We start from the raw sequence: 22101 nt of genomic DNA, 5'->3' as shown, positions 1-22101 counted from the left end.
CTAGCAGAAGGGAGCTGAAGTATCCAGCCCTGTGTGTATGAATGCTGGATTGCTGGCATACAAATAATTTTGGGAAAACACGTGTGAGGCTGTATAGAAATATTGATTTCTAAAAGTCCATGCCTTCTCCTGTGATGTCTTTCTGATAACATGCTGTGTCTTGTTTCCTGTTGAAGCCAAATGGCCTCAATGGCCATGCCATAAACTCACATTCTTCACACTTACATGCCAAACGCCAGACCTCATAGCTACACTTTCTGGCCCCACATGCGACACATCATGTACTAAATGAAGTAGCTAGAAGCTGGGTCACCTGACTGCAGGAGGAGTTCCCAAACTTCTAGCCAATCCCCACATGTAGCCATGGCAACCAACAATTGGGCACACCCATGCCCACTCGCAATTGGCTAATAGCCACATCAAATTTGTGACTGGAATTGGGCTATAATTGTTCAATCCCAATGAGAGAGAGTCTCTGTGCTTGCTCTCTGCTCCTGCTGTCTCTGCTTTGTGAATTGGACCACATCGTTGAGCAAAGATGGATTTTGCATACAAAATCCCGTGGACTGTTTGGATATTCCTGAACTTGGTAAATGTGTATCTTTTACTGTGTAGTTAAGGCAAATCGCCTTAGGCTTGTTATTTTGGTAAACTCTGGTAGTCTATGCTAAGCTCTGTACTGAATAAAGATCCTTCTGATTGTTAAATGGTCTCTGATGTTGTACCTGAATTACAAGCCTAAATCTTGTGGCCTAAACGCTCACCATATACGCTACTATTGGAGAGTAAAAAGTGGGCATCTCTGGGAATGAGTTGCTAATGTGTTAAGTTCCAGATACCAACTGAGGGGGGACTATTGTAGAGGTTCTGGTGGCATATGGTTCTGAAAACCAGAGAGGTTTTAGACCATTTCGTGGGTTGTTGTTTAATGTACTGGAAAAGTACAAGATTCCCTCCCATTCTTGGACTGGCTTGGGTGGGAAAACCTGTACAGAGGCATCACTGGTTGCACTGGGCTTATGCTCAGAAAGCCAGCATGACGTAGTGGTTGAGTGTCGGCCTAGTATCTGGGAGACCCAGGTTCAACTCGCGGCTTGCGCCATGGAAGCTGGCTGGGTGACCCTGGGCCAGTAACACTCCTAAACTGGGGTCTACCAATGGATTTGTGCCAACTCAAATGATGCCCCTCTACCTGTAACCAATGGGGCCTTCTTTGTATTGTTACTTGTACCCATGTAATCTTGGGTATATAATCCCCTGCCCTTCCTGTTTGGAGCAGAGAGCAGCTTGGTTTGACAGCATTCTATTGCCTAGGAGAGCCTGTTTGGTGTAGGGGTTAAGTGCGCAGACTCTAATCGGGAAGAACCAGGTTCGATTCCCCACTCCTCCAGTTGCACCTGGCTGGATGACCTTGGGAAAGCCATAGTTCTGGCACAGCTTGTTGTAGCCAGTTTGGTGTCGTGGTTAAGTGCGCGGACTCTAATCTGGGAGAACCGGGTTTGATTCCCCCCTCCTACACTTGCACCTGGCTGGATGACCTTGGCCAAGCCATAGTTCTGATAAGAGCTGTTCTTGAAAAAAGAGCAGTTTCTGTGAAGAGCTCTCTCAGCCCCACCTACCTCACAGGGTGTCTGTTGTGGGAAGGGGAAGGGAAAGGAGTTTGTAAGACGCTCTGAGACACCTTTGGGTAGTGAAGGGTGGGGTATAAATCCAGTCTCGTCTTCTTCTAATACTGTTTCTTTCTGTTTATTGCAATCAACATCCTAAGTTTCTTCTTCCTCACTGGGACTTCACTCGTGTGTTCTTCGTTGGGTCCGGGGACATGCGAGCCATGATTTGTGGAACAGGAGTGAAGTCTTTAGAAGCACCAGTGCTCAGTCAGAAAGGTATTCCCCAAGACTGTTTGTTTTGCAACCAGTGTTCCCTCTAAGCTGAGTTAGTGTGAGCTAGCTCACAGCTTTTTAGCCTCCTGCTCATGCATTTTTGCCTCAGCTCAGGAAGGAGGACTCCAGAGCAAACTAATGTATGAAGTAGCCAACTTTAAGGTCACTCACAGCTTTAAGCTCACTCACAACTTTAAGGTCAGTAGCTCACACAATGGAATTTTTGCTCACAAGACTCCACAGCTTAGAGGGAACATTACCTATGACTGCACCGAGATTCATTTTGCACAATGCTTTCCGTACACTCCTGTGCTTGGAGGGAGCATTGGTTGCAACAGACAGCAAGATGCTGGACTTGTGCTGTGGACACACCCCGATCTGGTGTAGGGAGCAGAGTGCCACAAAGCTTGAAACAAGGGCCATGTGGGTCAGGCATTGGTTCTGCAGAAGGGATTCGGGGCTGTTCTGTGAGGATTTTGAATTTCTCATCTGCTCTGTTCTGATTCCAAATCTCCATTTCCCCACATTCCCTTCGCCTAGAAAGAAACCGGATCGCATGCAGCCTTTTTTTTCCTTTTTCTTTAATGGGCAGTTACAAGGTACTGGGAGGATTTAGATTAGAAAAGGGCAAGATTAAAAGAGGTTTTACTATATTATATGCTATTAAGATTTAAATTCCTTGCTATCTTGAAAGCTCAGGGAGGATTACACTATTTCCATATGACAGTCATATTCTCACTGCGCCCTTGCAGAGGAAGCCACATTATTCCTCTCTGCAGCTGGGTAACCAGAACTGGGAAAGGTTGAGATTTGGGCAACCGTTCAAGCCATGCCTGCCCTCGCTAAAGTGCTATGGATTGCAGGGCTGGGCCTCGTATAGCACAGCTGGAAGCTAAACAATTGGTTGGGATCTATTATTGTTTTCCAGTATTTCTCTCTGTGGTCCTGAATTCCCGATTGGCTAGGAGAATGTCAAACATTAGTTCTGGACCTGCAGCATGCGCATCTGTCAGTTCATTCAGGCCATGTGCATATTTCCTCTCCTCTGTGCTGCCAGTGTACTCATATGCTCCAGTAAAGCATTGCACAAAAAGCAGCCTTGTGCGTGTGTTCATAGATACGATTGCATCAGGATTCCTTTTGTGTGGAGTTTGACTGATGAGCTCATGCACCGCTGGTAAATCACAACATAAAAATAATCTTGATTCAATGGCGTTTATGGTTGCGGCAAGGATTCGATCAAACTGCTGTGTACATATGGAGGGGGAAATATGCACATGAACTTGATGTTGCAGCAAAATGTGCGCATGCATAGTCTAGGATACAAAATTTGGAAGTGAAAAATGGGATAACTCCTAATAGCATTACTTATGCTTCAGAAATACTGCCGAGTAATTTGGAACTGCAAAAATCAGAGAGAAATTGAGATGCATAGTGTTTTGAATTTGTCCCTGAGTGGCTGGGCGGTGCTGTGGGATCGAGAGATGCAGCATAGCAAGACACAGTGCCAGGACTGGGGTCAGTCAAAAAGCAGTCAAAAAGCAGGGCCAGCAGGACCAAGGACAGCTCCAAGCCCACAGAGAAGTTGCTCCCACAAGAGGCCCAGTTCATCTGATGCCTCATCTCCTGGGCCAGCCTATGGAGCTGCCGTGAGTTGCTCCTCACTAAGCCTCCAGCACTTGTAACTAATCTCAGATGCCCTAGGAAGGAGAACAGACACGCCAGGTCTGGTTTAAATTGTAGCTGCACAGAACCCCAGTCTGGCCAGTCTGGCCATAACAAATGACTTCTTATTGGAGAGCCAGTTTGGACTCTCATCTGGGAGAACCGGGTTTGATTCCCCACTCCTCCACATGCAGCTGCTGGCGTGACCTTGGGTCAGTCACAATTTCTCTCTGTTCTCAAAAGAGCTCTCTCAGCCCCACCTACCGCACAGGGTATGTGTTGTGGGGAGGGGAAGGGAAGGGAAGGGAAGGGAAAGGAGCTCGTAAGCCGCTCTGAGACTCCTTCAGGTAATGAAGTAAAGTAGAGGTTTCTCTTGCTCGAGAGCCAGTCGAATCCAACTCTAGGGGGCGGTGCTCATCTCCGTTTCCAAGCCGAAGAGCCAGCGCTGTCCAAAGACGTCTCTGTGGACATGCGGCTGGCATGACTAAATGCTGAGGTGCACGGAATGCTGTTACCTTCCCACCGAAGCGGTCCCTATTTATCTACTTGCAATTTCATGCTTTCGAACTGCTAGGTTGGCAGGAGTTGGGGCCAGAGACGGGAGCTCATTCCATCATGCGGCACTCGGGTCTCAGACTGCTGAGTTACCGGTCTGCAGCTCAGCATCTTAACCACTGAGCCACCATGGCCCTACAGTTAGTGAAGAGCAGGGTATAAATCCAATCTCTTCCCTTCTCTCTTCTTCTTATTATTACTGGGGTTATTAACTCTCTTTAAACCAGTGACTCGCATTTTTCAAGGCAAAACAGCATGGCTGCAATATTCTGCAGCATCCCTGCTGGAAATTAGATGTCGCGCTCACTTATAAGAATAGCTGGAGAGGTGTGCATTTTAGTATTTCGCCCTGGGGGCCAAAATTCTTAAAGACTTTAAAAAATCCCACTGCAGGGCCAGGGGGAGGGGGGGATAAGCTCTTGGAAAGTCTGCAAGGAGACCCAAGGCCTATTTTGCTCTCCGAGAGCTTCATCCTGGAACCCTGAGGCTTAAGGGAATGGGACCATCTTGTAAGGGCAATCCTCCCGGCCTTTCAAGATTCATAGCTGGCAATAATTAAGTCTCCAAAGGGGCCGCAGCCTAAATGAGCAGAATCCTTGGGGGAACGGCATTCGAGCCCAAACCCTGTTTGCAGTTTAAATATTAATGGCTGAGCATAATTACCCACCTCCTCCGTCTTTGGGTTGGCGCCTGGAAATGCGTTTAGCTGGAGAAGGAGGGTAGCGAGGGAGGGCGGAAGGAGCCTGCACAGTTGGAGGTGTCTGCCTGGGAGAGGATAAAACAGCAGAAGCGCTGGGATCGCTCGACTGGAGAGTAGGAAGACACAGTCCAGTCGGTGCCGAGCGCCATTTCCCTGGGTAGGTTAATAGCAGGTACTTGTCAGGATAAACATGCAGGTTATGATCTACACCGCAAGTGGCTGTCTCCATATTGGTTTCCTGTAAACCTGCCGTTTGCTAATTCTAGTAACACCAGTAGCATGTTTGGTTGCTGGGAAGCCGGAGGATCTCTTCAGGAATCTGGAAGAAAAGAACAAAAATAATAAGAGATTTCAGCAACCTTTGTACCTTTGGAGGACCTTTGGAGTGTCGTACTATCCCTTTAAGAAATGAATATCCTTGTAAGAACAATATTTGGAAAAATTACTGAATGTTAGATAACCACTATGAATACCTGGGATCTTATTCTTAACACGGTGGCATTCTTTCCTATGCTAGCTACGGAACACCATGGTCCTTTTTTGTATATTTCGATTTTAGAAACACAGCAGCTGCTGGCTGGTCCTCAAACACAGTAAGATCCAATCTATACATGAAATCTAACCCTCCCAATGCAGGGGTTTTATACCATATACGAGGAGCCCTTTGGGGGCACCATTCTGGTCAGCGGATTGACTCGGGGATTTGTTTTGAAGAAAGCAGTGATAATAATCAAGGGGTAAATCTCCAAGCCCGATGCAGGGGCACTCGCCATTCTCCCCCTGGGCCTGGGGAGCAAAGCTTTAATTCATTCTGGCTTAATCTCTCTTCATTCTCAACAAGCTAGGCAGAGCAGGAAAGCCAAGCAAAGGACAGCAGAAAGAGGAGGCAGAGTAAAGGGGAGGGCGAGATTCCCTGTCATCAAAAGTTGGGATGGCCATGAGCTTCAGTGAGAGCCAGGTTGGTGTAGTGGTTAGGAGTGTGGACTCTAATCTGGGAGAACCAGGTTTGATTCCCCACTCCTCCTCCACATGCAGCTGCTGGTGTGACCTTGGGTCAGTGACAAGTTCTTTCAGAGCTGTTCTCTCAAGAGTAGTTCTCAAAAGAGCTCTCCCAGCCCCACCTACCTTCACAGGGTGTCTGTTGTGGGGAGGGGAAGGGAAAGGAGATTGTAAGTCCCTCTGAGACTCCTTCAGGTAGTGTAGGGCGGGGTATAAATCCAATCTCTTCTTCTTCTTCTAGATGGCTTTAAAGAGCATTAGAGGGATTCATGGAGAGTGAGTCTATCAATGCCTATTAATCATGGCTCCTAAATAGAACCTCCATGTTCAGTGACAGTCTGCCCGGAATACCAGTCACTGAGGGATAACAGAAGGGAAGGCTGCTGTTGGAAACAGGATACAGAGCTGTGGATCTGCAATCAAGTACGGGAAAGCCCTTCACTGGCCCCGTTCACATGCCGAATTTGCCGCGGGAGAGACATGAATGCTGGGTGGATTTTCAGGGCACGATCACACCACAACATCTGGCAAGTGTAGCGCACCCGTGGCCAACCCGTGGCGTGCCACCGAAGCTGCGCAGTTAAAAAGTATCTCAACAAATGTACTAGCAAATGGTTTGCCATGGGCTGCCGACGGAACCGTTCCGTGTGATCGCGCTGGCGCGTGGATTTCCCCTGGCTGTCCTCCTTGACGCTCACACGCTGACGGACGAAACCACAGTGTGCGCCATCATGTCTGATTGCGTTCCGGCGGGTCTAATTGTGCCGGTGCAAGGAGCCACGCCTCCCCCCCCATGTTAACTGGCCTGTGTGACTGGGGCCACTGATAGCTTTCAAGAAGAGGCTGGACGAATATTTGCCAGAGATGCTTTAGGCTGGTCCTGCATCGGGCAGGGGGTTGGACTGGACGGTCTGTATGGCCCCTTCCAACTCTGTGATTCTATGATTCTATTCTATTTATTTATTCTTTCAATTTGTAGACCGCTCACCCCCTAAGGGATCTGAGCGGTTTTACATATACAATTTATTACAATCTCTTCCTAGGGCCACACACATACAATTGAGGGGGAACTGACTAACCTAACAGGCACCCATAGCGGAGTCTTCGTTGTTATAGTCTCTTTTGCGGGGAGGCCTTTCCAATCCGGCATCATCATCTTTTTTCTGGCACAGGTCTTCCTCTGGTCGTCACGGCTCCTTTTCCAGGTATGGGCCATTGTGCACGTCCGCGCATGCTCCCGCAGCCGGCCTCTGTCCGGTTGGCTCCGGCCTACTGCATTGGTCCGCCTCCACGCTCTGCCGGCCCAGTCTCCACTCGGTCGCTCGCTTCACCACTGCCGCCATGTTCTCTGCCGCTGCCGCTGCCGTTACTCCGCTGCTCATGCTGCCGCCACACCACGCCATAGCGAAGGGAAGGACGGGTGCCCCCCCCCCCGCTCTAAGAGCAGGTACCCATTTGTCTACTTGCCCATATGGGCTTTCGAGCCGCTGGGTGGGCGGGAGCTGGGATCTAGACCAGGAGCTCACCCCGGCCACGGTGGGGCTTGATTCTTACGTTCTTGTGGAATTCATTCTTGGTTGCCCCGTTGTTAACTTTAACCTTGGAAACTCAAAACAGATTCTATAGGGATTTTTAGCAATGCACATCTCAAGGTTGCAAGAACTGGGGCACAAGCAGGATTTTCTCTCTTTCTTTCCCTTCCACTGTTTTAGCTTTAAAGCTGTCATATAGAATCCAACAGAACTGTTGTACGATGGAGCTAAATGCACCCTTATTTTTTAATCTGTTACTTAGGGTGCCAGATTCAAAGCTGTAAATGACTCAAGTGGAGCTAGCTACCAAATCCATGGGTCCAGTTTTAACAGGGGGGTCCCGTTTTGAAATTATTTTGGTTTTGGTGCATCATTATAACAGGGTGTGAAAGGTAAAATGTTACATAAAGATGGCTGTTCTGTAATAACCAGTGTCAGATTTTGCTTGCCTGGAAGTTCTCTCGTTTTTAAACAGATCCCAGCTGGTCTTACCTGACTTCTGAATCCAATCTGGTCTTTGCTCAGGTGCACCTTCCGCTATGGAATGGAGAAACGGCACTCGGAGGGAGGGTGCCGTATCTGTGGAACTCCCTCCCTCTTGAAGGTTTCCCTTCCACCTTGATCCCTGCTCAGACTCCAGGCAAAGACTTTGCAGTTCCATTTCGCTTCTGAGCTTTTGTTCTTTCCTTTCTTTTTTCTGATCGTGATCTTGCTGTGCTGCCCTCAGGAACGCTCCCGTCTATCACACTGACTTTGAAGACTGAAATGGCTGTTGCCTTCGCGTGGGCGCCTCTGCTTTGCGCGCATTGGCCTATTCTGTTCATTTATTAAACTGTTTTATTTATTTACTTTTCAAACTTGTATTCCGCCCTCCCTGCAACGGGCTCGGGGTGGGTGACGTCAAATAATTAGGCCATTCGGCATCACAATAATAAATAGTTCATTAAAACAAGGGATTTTGAAACAGATTACGCCAAATATTGCACAGTCTCTGATACTGGTGCTGCTGGACTCTAAGTCTGTTAAATCCAGACCACAGAGAAGTGGTGTCTTCAGCAGAAGAGGCCGCCTCAACAGGACAGCTCCGTTTTACAGGCCCTGCAGGTCCTGGAGATATAAGCTGTATAAAGGACAGCAGCTCGTAGCTCCAAGTTGGTGCATCCTCACTCCAAAGGCCCCATGGGCTGGGACTGGGGGGCGCAAAGGAAAACCCACACGGGCGGACTGGAGAGCCAGTGGTGCAACACTGGGCAGATGCTGCCACATTACTGGACAAGGTTGTTCTGCCATGCTGAAGCCACAGTCGGAGTGGCTCCACCCACTCCCCTCCCTGAGCAGTCTTCTGTTCTCTCTCTCGCACCAGTTGCTCACGGGCTGCATAAGAGCCCTGGATGGGCCGGTTCTGGCCCCCGGGCCTTATGTTTGACACCCCTGCTCTAAAGTCTAAAATACATGTGCTAGCCCCAGGCGAGAGTTAGAACAAAAGAGCAATACACTTTCTAAGCCTCTGCCCCTGGGACATCTTCTGATCTATTGATTACCCACTCGGAGAATCCCAAACCTAACTAATTGTGCATTTTAACATCTTGCTCTGGCAGCAACGACGTGCAGGGTCTGCCACTGGGTCTCTGACTGAATAGCTCGGCTATCAGCCTGAATAAACAAACGTGTAAATTCTTCCATGACTTCGGGGAGCGAACTTGCAAATTCCAACAGAATACCCTTAAAAATCAGAACTGTGTGGCTGGGCAGATGCCAATCAATTCAAATCAATGCACCTTGATTCTCTACCCAACCCATAATTCTGGAGGAGAAGCCGTGCGCCCCATCTCCAGTGGAGCTTTAGCTGCTGCTGGCTTGGTTGATTGCTAGTTCAATCAGTTGATTGGGTTTGGATGGAATCCTTCGAGGAGGCTTACAAAGAGCCCTCTGCTCCGTATTCCCCTCGAGTCTTTACATCACCACACCTCCGGAGCAACACCTGGAAAATTACAAGCCAACCTCTTGAGCGCTGCCCTGTGACCACAGAGCCACAGAGCCAGGTGTGCTCCGAAAACTCGACTTGCCGAGGCTGGATTAGCAAAAGCTACGAGGGCATCTTCTCATTTATGATCCTCGGTAAATCCCAGGGAGTTGAAAGGGATTCAGCCAATTAAGCCAGCCCGGATTTAAGATGATCAAAAGACTTCCGTCTTTTTTCTCTGGCTGCACTTAGAAATGAAATTCTGCCCAGGCAGGCAAGAGGTTGGATTCTCTCCTCCAGGATGAATGTGTCTTTATTTTTCTCATCTCCCCAGGAGATAAAGGAACACGTTCTGAAGAGTGCAGTTAAGCCAGGCTCTCTTTGCACATCCACCCCGGAGGCATCGCTGGCTCTGTCCCTCCGGTGACACATTAGCCGTCAGCCAGTGATGGATAGCTACAGAGCTGGAAGGGCGGGGCTGGTGGGGCGAGCTAGCAGAATCCTGAAATTAAGTCTGCTTCTGAAAGAGGCACCCAGGGTTTTTTTTGAACTAGCACGGTTTGCCACACACACACCCAATGCAATGCCAGATGCAAACTCTACATTTGAACAATAAAGACAATGGGGTTGTATGCAGATTGATGAACCAATGATCTGACATGGTATATACAGGGCGCGATCATACGTGCAATTAGAGCCAGCATAGGGGGCGAATCCCGGGCGGATTTAATGGGCGCGATCAGACAACAACATCTGTAAGAGTGGTTTGAGCAGTGGAACAGTCTGCCTCGGGAGGTGGTGGATGCTCCTTTCCTGGACGTTTTCAAGCGGAGGCTGGACGACCCTCTTTTGGGTCCGTTGTAGGTATGTAGGGCTCTCTTGGGGCTATGCTCCTACAGAGTGCAGGGGGTTGGACTAGGTGACCTGCAAGGTCCCTTCCAACTCTAACATTCTATGATTCTATGATTGTTGTGTTTTAAAAATTGGTTTTTAGCAGAGATAAAATAGCTTAGCAGTGCCAGAGTAAAATAATTCAGACTCAGAGTCCATGTGTGTTTAAAATAGAAAGTTTTTACTACATTCTAGCATAGGGAATGGTAACTGGGATGAAAATAACAACGGAGCTAAATTCCCTACATCCTTACACTACAAAGACAAAACTAGAAGAGAGCGATAATGGCTTCTCTTTCTTTCTGCTTCAGAACTCCAGACAAAGACGGGAAGAGAAGCCATAAAATGCTAAAACACTTTGACACTTTACTTCCAATGAAACTCCAAGATCAGGGAGAATTTTCCCGGGCTTGTACTTCTAAACTAACATTGGTTACATGGGAAACATGTGACTTCCTGTGACAACACAAACAAACACAACCCCAGATACACTGAGTGTAATTTTAACTTGTAATACCCAACAATGATTCTATCTGGGAAGTGTCCTGCAGTCGTCGGCAACCTGTTTTGCTCCGCTGCAGAAGCGGAGTTAAAAGACACCTGTGAGAATCCGGTAGTAAACGGGTTGAGACGGGCCATGGACGGACTTTCCTGTCTGATCGCTCCAGCGTGCTCTCGTGGCATCGAAATGGTCTGATCAGGCCATCCCAACTCCATGCCGTTGGTTCCCTGCCCCCTTCGCAGTATGTGTATCATCACAAACTCCATAGGGAGCCCTCAGTGCGGACATGCGATTCATCGATCCCTGGGTTAAGTGCATGGGGGGGAAATGGCACACACAAAAAAGACTCACCCGCAGTTGCGTCTGATCACGCACTGACGGGCTGTGCCCACAGCTTCAAAGGAAGGTGTGATCATGCAACTGTGAGTCAAGTTCTTCCGGAGGAAATAGCCTTGCTTCCCTCCCGCTGTATCTTGTGTGTGTGACCGTGACCACAGATATGGTCATATGTTTGCTCTTAGGGAAGGAAACCTGACTCGGCGCATGTGATACATGCAGGTGAAAGAGGCAAGGAGCCGTTGCAGAAAAGTCTCTCTGGGGGGGGGGGGCACCCATTTCACATGTCATTTGGGCACACACTAAGAACAGCTTCAACAGGTGGCCAAAGTTGGCAGGCAAGTTCGTCAGGGCCCACCTGAATGCAAAAGATCATGGAGGACTCTTGCTGGCCTTGTCCCAGTTTCAGTTGCAGGTAAGATGCAGGAATAGGACACCGTGCTCCCTCTAAGCTGTCGAGTCTTGTGAGCAAAAATTCTCCTTTGTGAGCTACTGGCATTCAAGTTGTGAGTGAGCCATTTGGCTGCTGCATTAATTAATTTGCTCTGGAGCCCTCCTTCCTGAGCGGAGGCAAAATGTGTGAGCTAGAGGCTAAAAAACCGTGAGCTAGCTCACACTGACTCAGCTTAGAGGGAACACTAGAATAACAAATGACTGTCCTTGGATCACTGTTAACAGCACATGTCTGGTCCCTGTGGTATTCACAAGATAGCTATGGACCATGTGATTGTTGGATGGAATACCCCAGCACATGTCGATTTGGTTTCAGAGAACCATCCAGGTGCGGGAACTGCGCACACATGTGTGGCTTTGTGTGTTATGTGTTGTCAAGCCACTTCCAACTTATGGAGGACCCATGAATTAATGACCTCCAAAACTTCCTAACATTAACAGCCTTGCTCGGGTCTTGCAAACTGAAGGCTCTCGTGGCTTCCTTGATTGAGCCAAACCACCTCCTGTTGGGTCTTCCTCTTTTCCTAGTGCTGTTGTCTTCTGCAATGACTCTTGTCTTCCCATAATGCGACCAAAGTATGATAGCCTCAGTTTGGTCATTTTAGAAGAAGAAGAGAAGAAGAGATTGGATTTCTAGGGAGAGTTCAGGCTTGCTTTGATCTAGAAGCCACTTACTTGTCTTTTGGGTTTTCTACGGGATCCATAAAACTCTTCTCCAAGACCACATTCTGAACAAATCTACTTTCTTCCCATCAGCTTTCTTCATCGACTTTATTCAGAAGCTGAAAACCACTGCTTCCCAGTGCAGCTCTCCAAGAAGAAGAAGAAGAGGAAGAAGAGGAGGAGGAGATTGGAATTATACCCCTCCCTTTGCTATTTTAAGGAATCTCAAAGTGGCTTACAATCCCTCTCCCTTCTCCTCCCCACAACAGACACCCTGTTAGGCAGGTGGGGCTGAGAGAGCTCTCTCGAGAACTGCCCTTGAGAGAACAGCTCTGAGAGAACTTGCAACTGACCCAAGGTCACACCAGCAGCTGCACATGGAGGAGTGGGAAATCAAACCCGGTTCTCCCAGATTAGCGTCCGCGCTCTCAACCACTACACCAAACTGGTGTACGGTTCCCGGTACAGTTCCTAGCACAAACTGGTACAGTTCCTCAGATTACAAGGGAAGGGGTGGTTCATCCCAAAGGAAGAATAAAACAGTTTCCCCAAACATCCCTCCAAAGACCCGTGGAAGGGAAGCCCATTTGTTAGTACCTCACGACTGTCATATTCCTCCCTTCCCCGGAGCAGCCCCTGCCCGGTTCCTTCCTCCGCTGAGAAGAAATGAGTTTCTGTGCATTAAATCACCCTGCCCCTCTGACTGCTGCCATCGCTTCAGTCATAATGAGAATATCACGTCCCCGGGGACAGGAGGAAGGGGAGGTTTTGTTCAAACAAGGCAACATCTGTTTTGTTTTGTGGCTCCTGACTCAGCTGCATCCCGGCGCTGGGAATGAAATCTTTGGGGAGCCCTCTCCTTGCCTTTCAAGGCCAGAAATGAATGTACAGGCTCACCTTGGCGATCAGAGCACCGCCATCCCTTACCAAGAGGAGCGGCAATCTAATTCTGAGCAGGCAATTGGCAACCTGGCAGCTCTCCGTGGTGCTGAAAGAGAGCGTTCCATCTCCTGGGCCGATCCATTCCCCTAGGCCTGGTCTCTAGACACGCAGCTGGTGACAGGGCATTGAGATAGGAGAATAAACGGCACCCGCCTCCAACTGCAGGTGAAGGGAGTGCATTTCCCAAAGACCCTCCAGATTAATAATTCCCCACGACTGCAAAGCCAGCGTGGGAAGGGCTGAGCAAGAGACTCCTGCTCCAGTGAGCTGACGGTTTTATTGAAGGAAAATTTTCCTGCGGTGGAGCATTAAAATATGACCTTCCTCACCTGCAGCATGAAGTTGTATATCCTTTACTGAGTGTGTAAAGCACTGTCAAGTCACAGCTGATTTATGGCAAGCCCGTAGGGTTTCAGGCCTGTCGCTACAGTGGGGTACCTCGGGGCTAGGCCCCCTGATTTACTGGCAAGCCCCCCCCCACTTCCTATCCAGCCCAGGGCCCCCAAGTGGTGGTGGATGCAGGGAAGGAGCCGGGTATTCCTTTAATTTGATTAGCCAGTGCCCCTTAAGAAATTTAAATGCCCCCCCCAACTAAAAAATTCCTGGCTATGGGCCTGTAGGGTTTTCAAGGCAAGGGACAGTTTGCTGCAGTTTTCTGATATCTTATGCCTTTGAAATACTTAGACTAGTAATTTTCATGAGGAAGATTATCGAAACGAAGTCTTCAGTATCCGGATCCTTAGTTGGAAAGAGAATTTTTTGGAATATTTCATTGTGTATCAGAAGATTCATATTTAGTATCATTGTGCTTTATTGTGCAAGGATTATATTCATGTACTGCACACATCGTATCTGTCCAATATATGAACACTGTCACCAGTTCTATTGTGTCCTGCTTCACAGCTCCGACCTCTTAATGAGTCAGTCGCTTTCTCTCGATTTGCATACTTCACAGGGTTGTTGTGAGGATGAAATGGAGAGGGAAGAACTACTGGGGTCACCTTTTGCTCCTTGAAAGAAGTGCAGGGTAAAAATATGGCTGAGTGGAATCTACTGAGTCGGGAGCCTTCTGTTAAGTCACAGCATTGGTATTTGCCTTGAAGAAAAACAACAGGCTCATAAAACGGATTTCCCTTCCTTGTAATTCTCACTTTTATTACAGCTCATTGCCCTGACATCGTCCTTACTCTGTTCACAATTAAGAATGAAGATGTATTTCAGAGATGAGCCACCTTTGCTCCTGTGTGGCCAGCATTCCTCAGATTAAGGGGCTGAGCCCCCGGCCACAGTTGGCACATGCTCAGATGCTGATGGCTTCAACCTCTTCCGTGGTCTCCTTGGAAAAGCCCACCAGATTGTAGAAGGTGTCCTGCTGTTTTCAGAACTGGTCTTGCAGCTTGCAGAACAAGGCCCCGAAACTGCTTTGAGTCTTTCTTGGAGAAAAATATTTATTTAGTGACATGTTACATTGCCTCTCCAGAGTACTGATCAAGGAGTGGGCGAAAATGTTTTAAATACCTCAATCCAGCAGTCGGATCATCCGCAAGACCAGGAAAGACCTGTTCAGGGCACGCGTCATGGAAATATGACCTTTACAATAGGGGCGTGGCGAACTGGAGGTGGAATTTTTACCCAGCAATGTATTTCCAGTGGAAATGACTAGCAAATTGATGCATGTAGACACAAACATTAATTGATGATACAAATGCTGCATGTTCCAATAGCTAGAAGGACATAACGAGGGTCTGGGAGACTAGTATTCAAATTGCCACTATATCTTTTAACTATATTTATTGTATCGCCGATACAATATGCCCAGCATTTGCACCTATGCCGGGTCTAATTGATCGCAGCCTTAAAGCGGCTTACAAACTCCTTTCCCTTCCCCTCCCCACAACAGACTCCCTGTGAGGTAGGTGGGGCTGAGAGAGCTCTTGATAGAAACTGCCCTTGAGAGAACAGCTCTGACAGAACTATGGCTTGCCCAAGGTCGTCCAGCACCTATGCCCAAGGTCATCCAGCACCTGCAAGTGGAGGAGTGGGGACCAGTGTTCCCTCTAAGCTGAGTTAGTGTGAGCTACCTCACAGTTTTTTAGCCTCCGGCTCACACATTTTTGTCTCAGCTCAGGAAGGGTGGCTCCAGAGCAAGCTAATTCAAGCAGTAGCCAAATTACTTGCTCACAACTTTAATGCCAGCAGCTCACAAAGTAGAATTTTTGCTCACAAGACTCCACAGCTTAGCGGGAACATTGGTGGGGACTCAAACCCGGTTCTCCCAGATTAGAGTCCGCACACTTAACCACTACACCAAACTGGCTCTGTTTCTTTCTCAAAATGAGAGGTGAGCTTTGTAAGTGATCTCCCTCCCCCATCCTTCTCCTAGCTCCTTTGTCCAGATTTGGCAGGACATAAATTTATTTTAAATTTAAAAAGTTAATTAACAGGTCAAACCCCAGACAGTTCATTGATTAAGAATCTCAGGTTGGCCGACAACCCTAATTTATGCCGAGTGCAGACTGCTTACACAACCTTGTTGTAGGTTTCATCAAAGCTTCTGGTCCCATTACCTGTAGAGATTGCAACGTAGGAAGAGTGCGGGCCTCTGAACTATTTTGGGTTTCCTTTTCCCGGGGCCTGTTGAGGATGTCATTTAGGAGGTGGCCACAGACACAGGAGAGGCAGGGGGTCAGGTGAATTGTACCACTTTAGAATACATGGAGGCTGGCCACTTTTTAATATCCCCTCTCATGTTAAAAAATTCCCCGTCGACAGAAAACTGGCATGTCAAGTTCTCAGCCAGGTATAGGGGGTACTAACATACGTTCGGGGCTGTGGTGGCTCAGAGGTTAAGATGCTGAACTGCAGACTGGAAGGTCTGTAGTTCGAGACCCGAGGGCTGCATGACGGAGTGAGCTCCCGTCTCTGGCCCCAGCTCCTGCCAACCTAGCAGTTCGGAAGCAAGAAATTGCAAGTAGATAAACAGGTACCACTTTGGTGGGAAGGTAACACGTTCCGTGCCCCCTCGGCATCTAGTCATGCTGGCTACATGACCACAGAAAACATCTTCAGACAGCACTGGCTCTTCGGCTTGGAAACGGAGATGAGCACCGCACCCAAGAGTCGGATTCAACTGGCTTTTGAACAAGGGAAACCTTTACCTTTACCTAACATATGTTCAGATTTGATTCTTTTAATTCTTTTAAATAAAAGCTTGGGTCAGCTTCTTTAATATCAAATTAGAGCTTTCGAAATCATTAGCACATTTTTTAAAATCCCATTCTTCCTCCAAGGAGCTCAGGGTGATATATGTTGTTCGTGCCTCCTCCCTTTTATTCTCACAACTACCTTGCAAAGTAGGCTGCACAGAGAAAGAGAGACAGACAGACAGAGAGACTGGCCCAAGGTCACCTGGTGAGCCACCACCAATTTTAATATTGTACTATTGTGTTTCAAAATTTTAATTATATTTATTGTATCACCAATATACTGTTACCTGCCCTGAGCCCGCGCTGGGAAGCGCTCCGCAGCCGTCGGCAACCCGTTCTGCTCCGCCGCAGAAATGGAGTTAAAAGACACCGGGGGAAAAACTGGTAGTAAACATGTTGCAATGGGCCACGGACAGACTTTCCCATGTCTGATTGCTCCGGCATGCTCTCATGGCATCGGGATGGTCTGATCAGGCCATCCTGACTCCGTGCCGTTCCCCCCCCCCTTCGCAGTATGCGCATCATTACAAACTCCATAGGGAGCCCTCGGTGCAGAGATGCGATCCCTCGGTAAAGTGCATTTCACTGTTTCCTAGGCTCCCCCCCCCCCCGACTCACCTGCAGTTGCGTCTGATCACACATTGACGGGCTGTGCCCACAGCTTCAAAGGGAGGTGTGTTCATGCAACTGCAGGTCAAATTCTTCTGGAGGAAATAGCCTCGCCTTCCCCGAGCTTTATCTGGTGCCTCTGCCACCAATTCTGAAGTATGGGGAAGGTTACCTAGCCTAGTTTGGTGTAGTGGTTAAGAGTGCAGACTCTAATCTGGGAGAACTGGGTTTGATGCCCCACTCCTCCACCTGCAGCTGCTGGTGTGACCTTGGGTCAGTCACAAGTTCTCTCGAAGCTGTTCTCTCAAGGGCAGTTCTCTCAGAGCTCTCTCAGCCCCACCTATCTCACAGGGTGTCTGTTGTGGGGAGAGGAGTGGGGAAGGAGATTGTAAGCCGCTCTGAGACACTGAGTGAAGGGTGCTGTATAAATCCAATCTCTTCTTGTTCTTCTTCTCTTTCCCTCTTTCAGAAGGGCCAGTCACAGTGCTGAGCCACACTAACGCCTGGCAAGTGCTTCTGCGTTTGTTCCACATCCCTTTTTTCCCTTTAACCAGTACATATAAAAGCATTAATTAAGACAATCCTTGAAATGTTGTTAAAGGTGTTTTGAATCTGTTGAAGAACTTTATGCCTCCTTGTCTACTGATATCACATTTGTGACTTGTTTTAGGGCACCCAACTATTTGCAGCTGTGTCGCTCTGGATTTTGGATGCTTGTGGTTTATGGCTGGAGCTTGCCTCTGAAGAAGGGGGTTCCTGAGAGTCTCTCGTAAAAGGGGACTGTCTTGGAGGAACTGTTGTCTATATTGCATATTGTGTAGTGGGTTTGCCGCATGGATGAAGGACAAAGACCGGCATAGTGCAAAGCACGCTTTATTTGGTACACAACAAAGACAAGCAACAACGGCCGGCAGGCCAACTATATACACAACCAGGGGACACACCCCTGGGTCCCATTGGCGGGTTTGAATCTCCCTCCACGGTCCCATTGGTTCCCCCAGTGGAGGGACTAGGATCCTAGTCCCTATTGTTGTGCCGGACTCAAGCTCAGGAGTGTGTACTGGCCTCTGGTGGTGGTCAGCGGACACAACATTGCAACTGCATTCTCTCTGTGTGTGTGTGTAAGTGCCAACAAGTCACATCCATCTTATGGTTGCGGTGCTCATCTCCGTTTCCAAGCCGAAGAGCCAGCGCTGTCCGAAGACGTCTCCGTGGTCATGTGGCCGGCATGACTAAGCACCAAGGTGCATGGAACGCTGTTCCCTTCCCACCGAAGTGGTACCTATTTATCTACTTGCAATTTCTTGCTTTCAAACTGCTAGGTTGGCAGGAGCTGGAACTAGAGACGGGAGCTCACTCCATCATGCGGCACACTCGGGTCTCGAACTGCTGAACTACTGACCTTCCACAGCCTGCAGTTCAGCGTCTTAACCACTTGAGCCACCGCAGCTCCTGTCACTGCCTGGGAGCCAGCCAAACCCCTGTGGCACATTGGCCCCCTCGACATTGTACTGTCCCAAGCAGTTGCCGGGGTGACTTGGCCAAATGATAATCTTGGGGCACAGTCTCCTCCCAACACACATCCCAGTTGACTAACAAACAAGCTGAGAATTTCCCAGTACCTGTGAAGAAATGACCATTGATGGGGATTTGCATTGTTCTCCAAGCTGATGACAAACTTTCCAAAGTGCTTTTGAAAACCTTTTGAGATTTACTTTGCTTTGCTTTGTTGGGGTTTTTTTTGGGGGGGGGTCACCAGGACACATGCACCCCACTTTACCTGGAAGAGGAATTCTCACCCACTGCCTCTGAATGTCTTGGATCTTTTGGGCAAAGAGAGAATAACAGCGTTTTGCCCCACCCCCTGCAAATGTCTGACCTCACCACCAATGCTCCCTCTAAGCGGTGGAGTCTTGTGCGCAGAAATTCTACTTTGTGAACCGCTGGTGTTAAAGTTGTGAGCGAGCAACTTGGCTCCTGCATAAATCAGTTTGCTCTGGAGCCCTCCTTCCTGAGCTAAATAAAAAATGTGTGAGCCAGAGGCTAAAAAACTGTGAGCTAGCTCACACTAACTCAGCTTAGAGGGAACACTGCTCACCACCCCCTGGAACTGCCCCCGGATGAATGTGTGACTGCAGTGCTTTTCAGACTTCCTTCCTTCAGAAAGCCCTTTTCAAATCAATTTTGTCTGGAGAGAGATCTCTTCGGTGGATTGTGGAGCACGTTGTAGGATGCACAATTGATTCACGCAAAGTGCTTGCTGGGCAAATTGTTGGCCGGTATGAAAGGAAGGAAAACATCTCCTCCTCCCCCGCCCCCGGGACTGTGTATTTCAGGAGAAGATCAAGAGTGGTAAATAGGCAAGCCATCTTTCAAGGGTTTTAGTACTGACTGATGGCAGGGCTATTTTTGGGCAGGAACGCACAGGAACGGAGTTCCGGCTGGCTCCCGAGTTGGCCACGCCCAGCAGGAACTCATTAGCATAATAGGCCACACCCAACAGCAGAAACGCATTAGGATTGGCTACATTAGGGGTGTGTGGCCTAACATGCAAAGGAGTTCCTGCTACAAAAAAAGGCCCTGGGTTTTGACAACAAACAAGGTAAGCAGAATAACAAGTAAAAGGTGGGTGTGGCTGGATAACCACACTTCTGGTAACATGGGGGTGCGGTCTAATATGCTAATGAGCTGTGCTATCAGGGGTGTGGCCTAATATGCTAATGAGTTCCTGCTGTTGGGTGTGGCCTATTATGCTAATGAGTTCCTGCTGGGCTTTTTCTACAAAAAGAGCCCTGCAATGATGAGAAATCCTTTCCATAGTCCCTCAACCAAAGTTCTCCTTGGATTTGGAGTTCTGAACTTCTTCGTCTTGTTTTCCAAAGAGGAACTGATGCACCACAGGTTTTCTATCTGTTTGTGCGATATAGTTCAAATGCTTGTAACTAAGTATCGTATCACATGCACAGTTGGCCACAGCTTTTAATGTCTTCAATCGATTGGGGGGGGGGTGTAGAGGGGGGGAGGTGTCCTGATGAATACAGCAGCCTTTTTTTTTAAAGGCTCCTTTTGTGATCTTTGTGGTTCCATTATAAGTACAAGATTTCCCCCCGTACGTGGGTGCATCCGTAAAACACTGCGCACAAAGAAAAGCCTTAATGCAATTGAACACAAGAACACTGTGTTTTATCAACATGGATGAGAAGACTGGGGAAGAATCAGGAAAATGCATGCTCCGCCACTGATTCACAGCCCCTTGGCTACATCGATGATAACCAACGGCGGAGTCCTGGCATCCTCACACTTCTGTGTGACTGAATAATGGAAGAAGAAGAAGAAGTAGACGAAGAGGAGGAGGAGATTGGATTTATACTCCACCCTTCAGTACCCAAAGGAGTCTCAGAACAGCTTACAATCACCTTCCCTTCCCCTCCCCACAACAGACACCCTGTGAGGTCGGTGGGTCTGAGAGAGCTCTTTTGAGAACTGCCCTTGAGAGAACAGCTCTGAGAGAACTTATGACTGACCCAAGGTCACACCAGCAGCTGCAAGTGGAGAAGTGGGGAGCCAGTGGAGAAATGGAGAGCCAGTTTGGTGTAGTGGTTAAGTGTGTGGACTCTAATCTGGGAGAACCGGGTTTGATTCCCCACTCCTCCTCCACTTGCACCTGCTGGATGACCTTGGGCAAGCCATAGTTCTGATAAGAGCTGTTCTTGAAAGAGCAGTTCTTGAAAGAGCTCTCTCAGCCCTGCCTACCTCACAGGGTGTCTGTTGTGGGGAGGGGAAGGGAAAGGAGTTGGTAAGCCGCTCTCAGACTCCCTTGGGTAGTGAAGGGCAGGGTATAAACCCAATCTCTTCTTCTCATCTTCTTCTTCTGTTCCCTCTAAGCTGAGTTCGTGTGAGCCAGCTCACAGTTTTTTAGCCTCCAGCTCACACATTTTTGTCTTCACTCAGGAAGGAGGGCTTCAGAGCAAACTGATTGATGCAGCAGCCAAATCGCTCGCTCAGAATTTGAATGCCAGTAGCTCGCAAAGTAGAATTTTTGTGCACAAGACGCCACTGCTTAGAGGGAGCGTTGCTCCCAATCACCCTGCGTCAGAATTCCAAAGGTGCTCAAGAAGGTTGATTAATACATTACTACATTACTGCATCACCACCTTTTGTCTCATGGCTACAGTTCTGTTTGATGTGCGCATGTGGGGGGGGGATAACAGCAGTGCAATAAATGAGAAATGCTTCTCCACTAAGCATGGCCCCCGTGTGCGTGTGTGTGTTTGTGGGAAAGAGAGATCAGCCAGTGAGGCACTAAAAGCCAAGAAGGCAAAAGTTCAGGCAGAAACGCTGAGAGGCCTTTAAAACTCGTGTCGTGTGCGGCAAACCTTTAATGTATGCAATCAATTCCAGGGCCCCTGGGCCAGGAAAGCATAACGGCCAGGATATTAAATCTGTCCCTCTCGCCGATCTGTCACCGCTCTGTCAGGACCCATTGATCCTCCTAGCCCGGCTTCCATTAACCATCTCCTCCGTGTAGCTGCTCGGTCTGTCACCTGCTAACCTGGAATTTCTGCACCGAATCCAGACAGGGAAATCCTTGCGTTGTCTCAGAGCTCCTGGAAGATCCTTTCCCCAGCCCCAAAGATGTTGGTGGTGGTCAGTTAGAGAACAACAGTCTAGAGAGAGCCGGTTTGGTGTAGTGGTTAGGAGCGTGGACTCTAATCTGGGAGAACCGGGTTTGATTCCCCACTCCTTCTCCACATGCAGCTGCTGGAGTGACCGTGGGTCAGTCACGAGTTCTCCCAGAGCTGTTCTCTCTAGGGCAGTCCTCGAGAGAGCTCTCTCATCCCTACCTACCTCACAGGGTGTGTTATATTCGCTGACTGCCACCAGGTGTCAGCGATATGTGCGTGAGCTTGAGCTTGAGTCCTTACAACAATAGGGACTAGGCTCCTGGACTCTTCCTTCGGGAACCAATAGGACTATTGGTGAGAAGTTTCAGCCTCCAAGAGGACCTAGGGGTGTCTCTTTGGGTACTTTATACAGTAGGCCACCTGGCCTGTTGTTCTTTGTTCGTGTTGTGTCCAGTAAACTATGCTTTGCATCACACCGTCTCCATGATCTTTCATGTGTCAAACCCACTACACAACAAGGTGTCTCTTGTGGGGAGGGGGAGGGAAGGAGATTGTAAGCCACTCTGAGACTCCCTTG

This window comes from Gekko japonicus, unplaced genomic scaffold (genome assembly GCF_001447785.1).
Source record: "Gekko japonicus isolate JY-2015 unplaced genomic scaffold, Gekko_japonicus_V1.1 scaffold916, whole genome shotgun sequence".
NCBI classification, from domain to species: Eukaryota; Metazoa; Chordata; class Lepidosauria; order Squamata; family Gekkonidae; genus Gekko; species Gekko japonicus.
The sequence above is the reverse complement of the archived record's forward strand: the minus strand, read 5'-3'. Positions refer to the sequence as shown.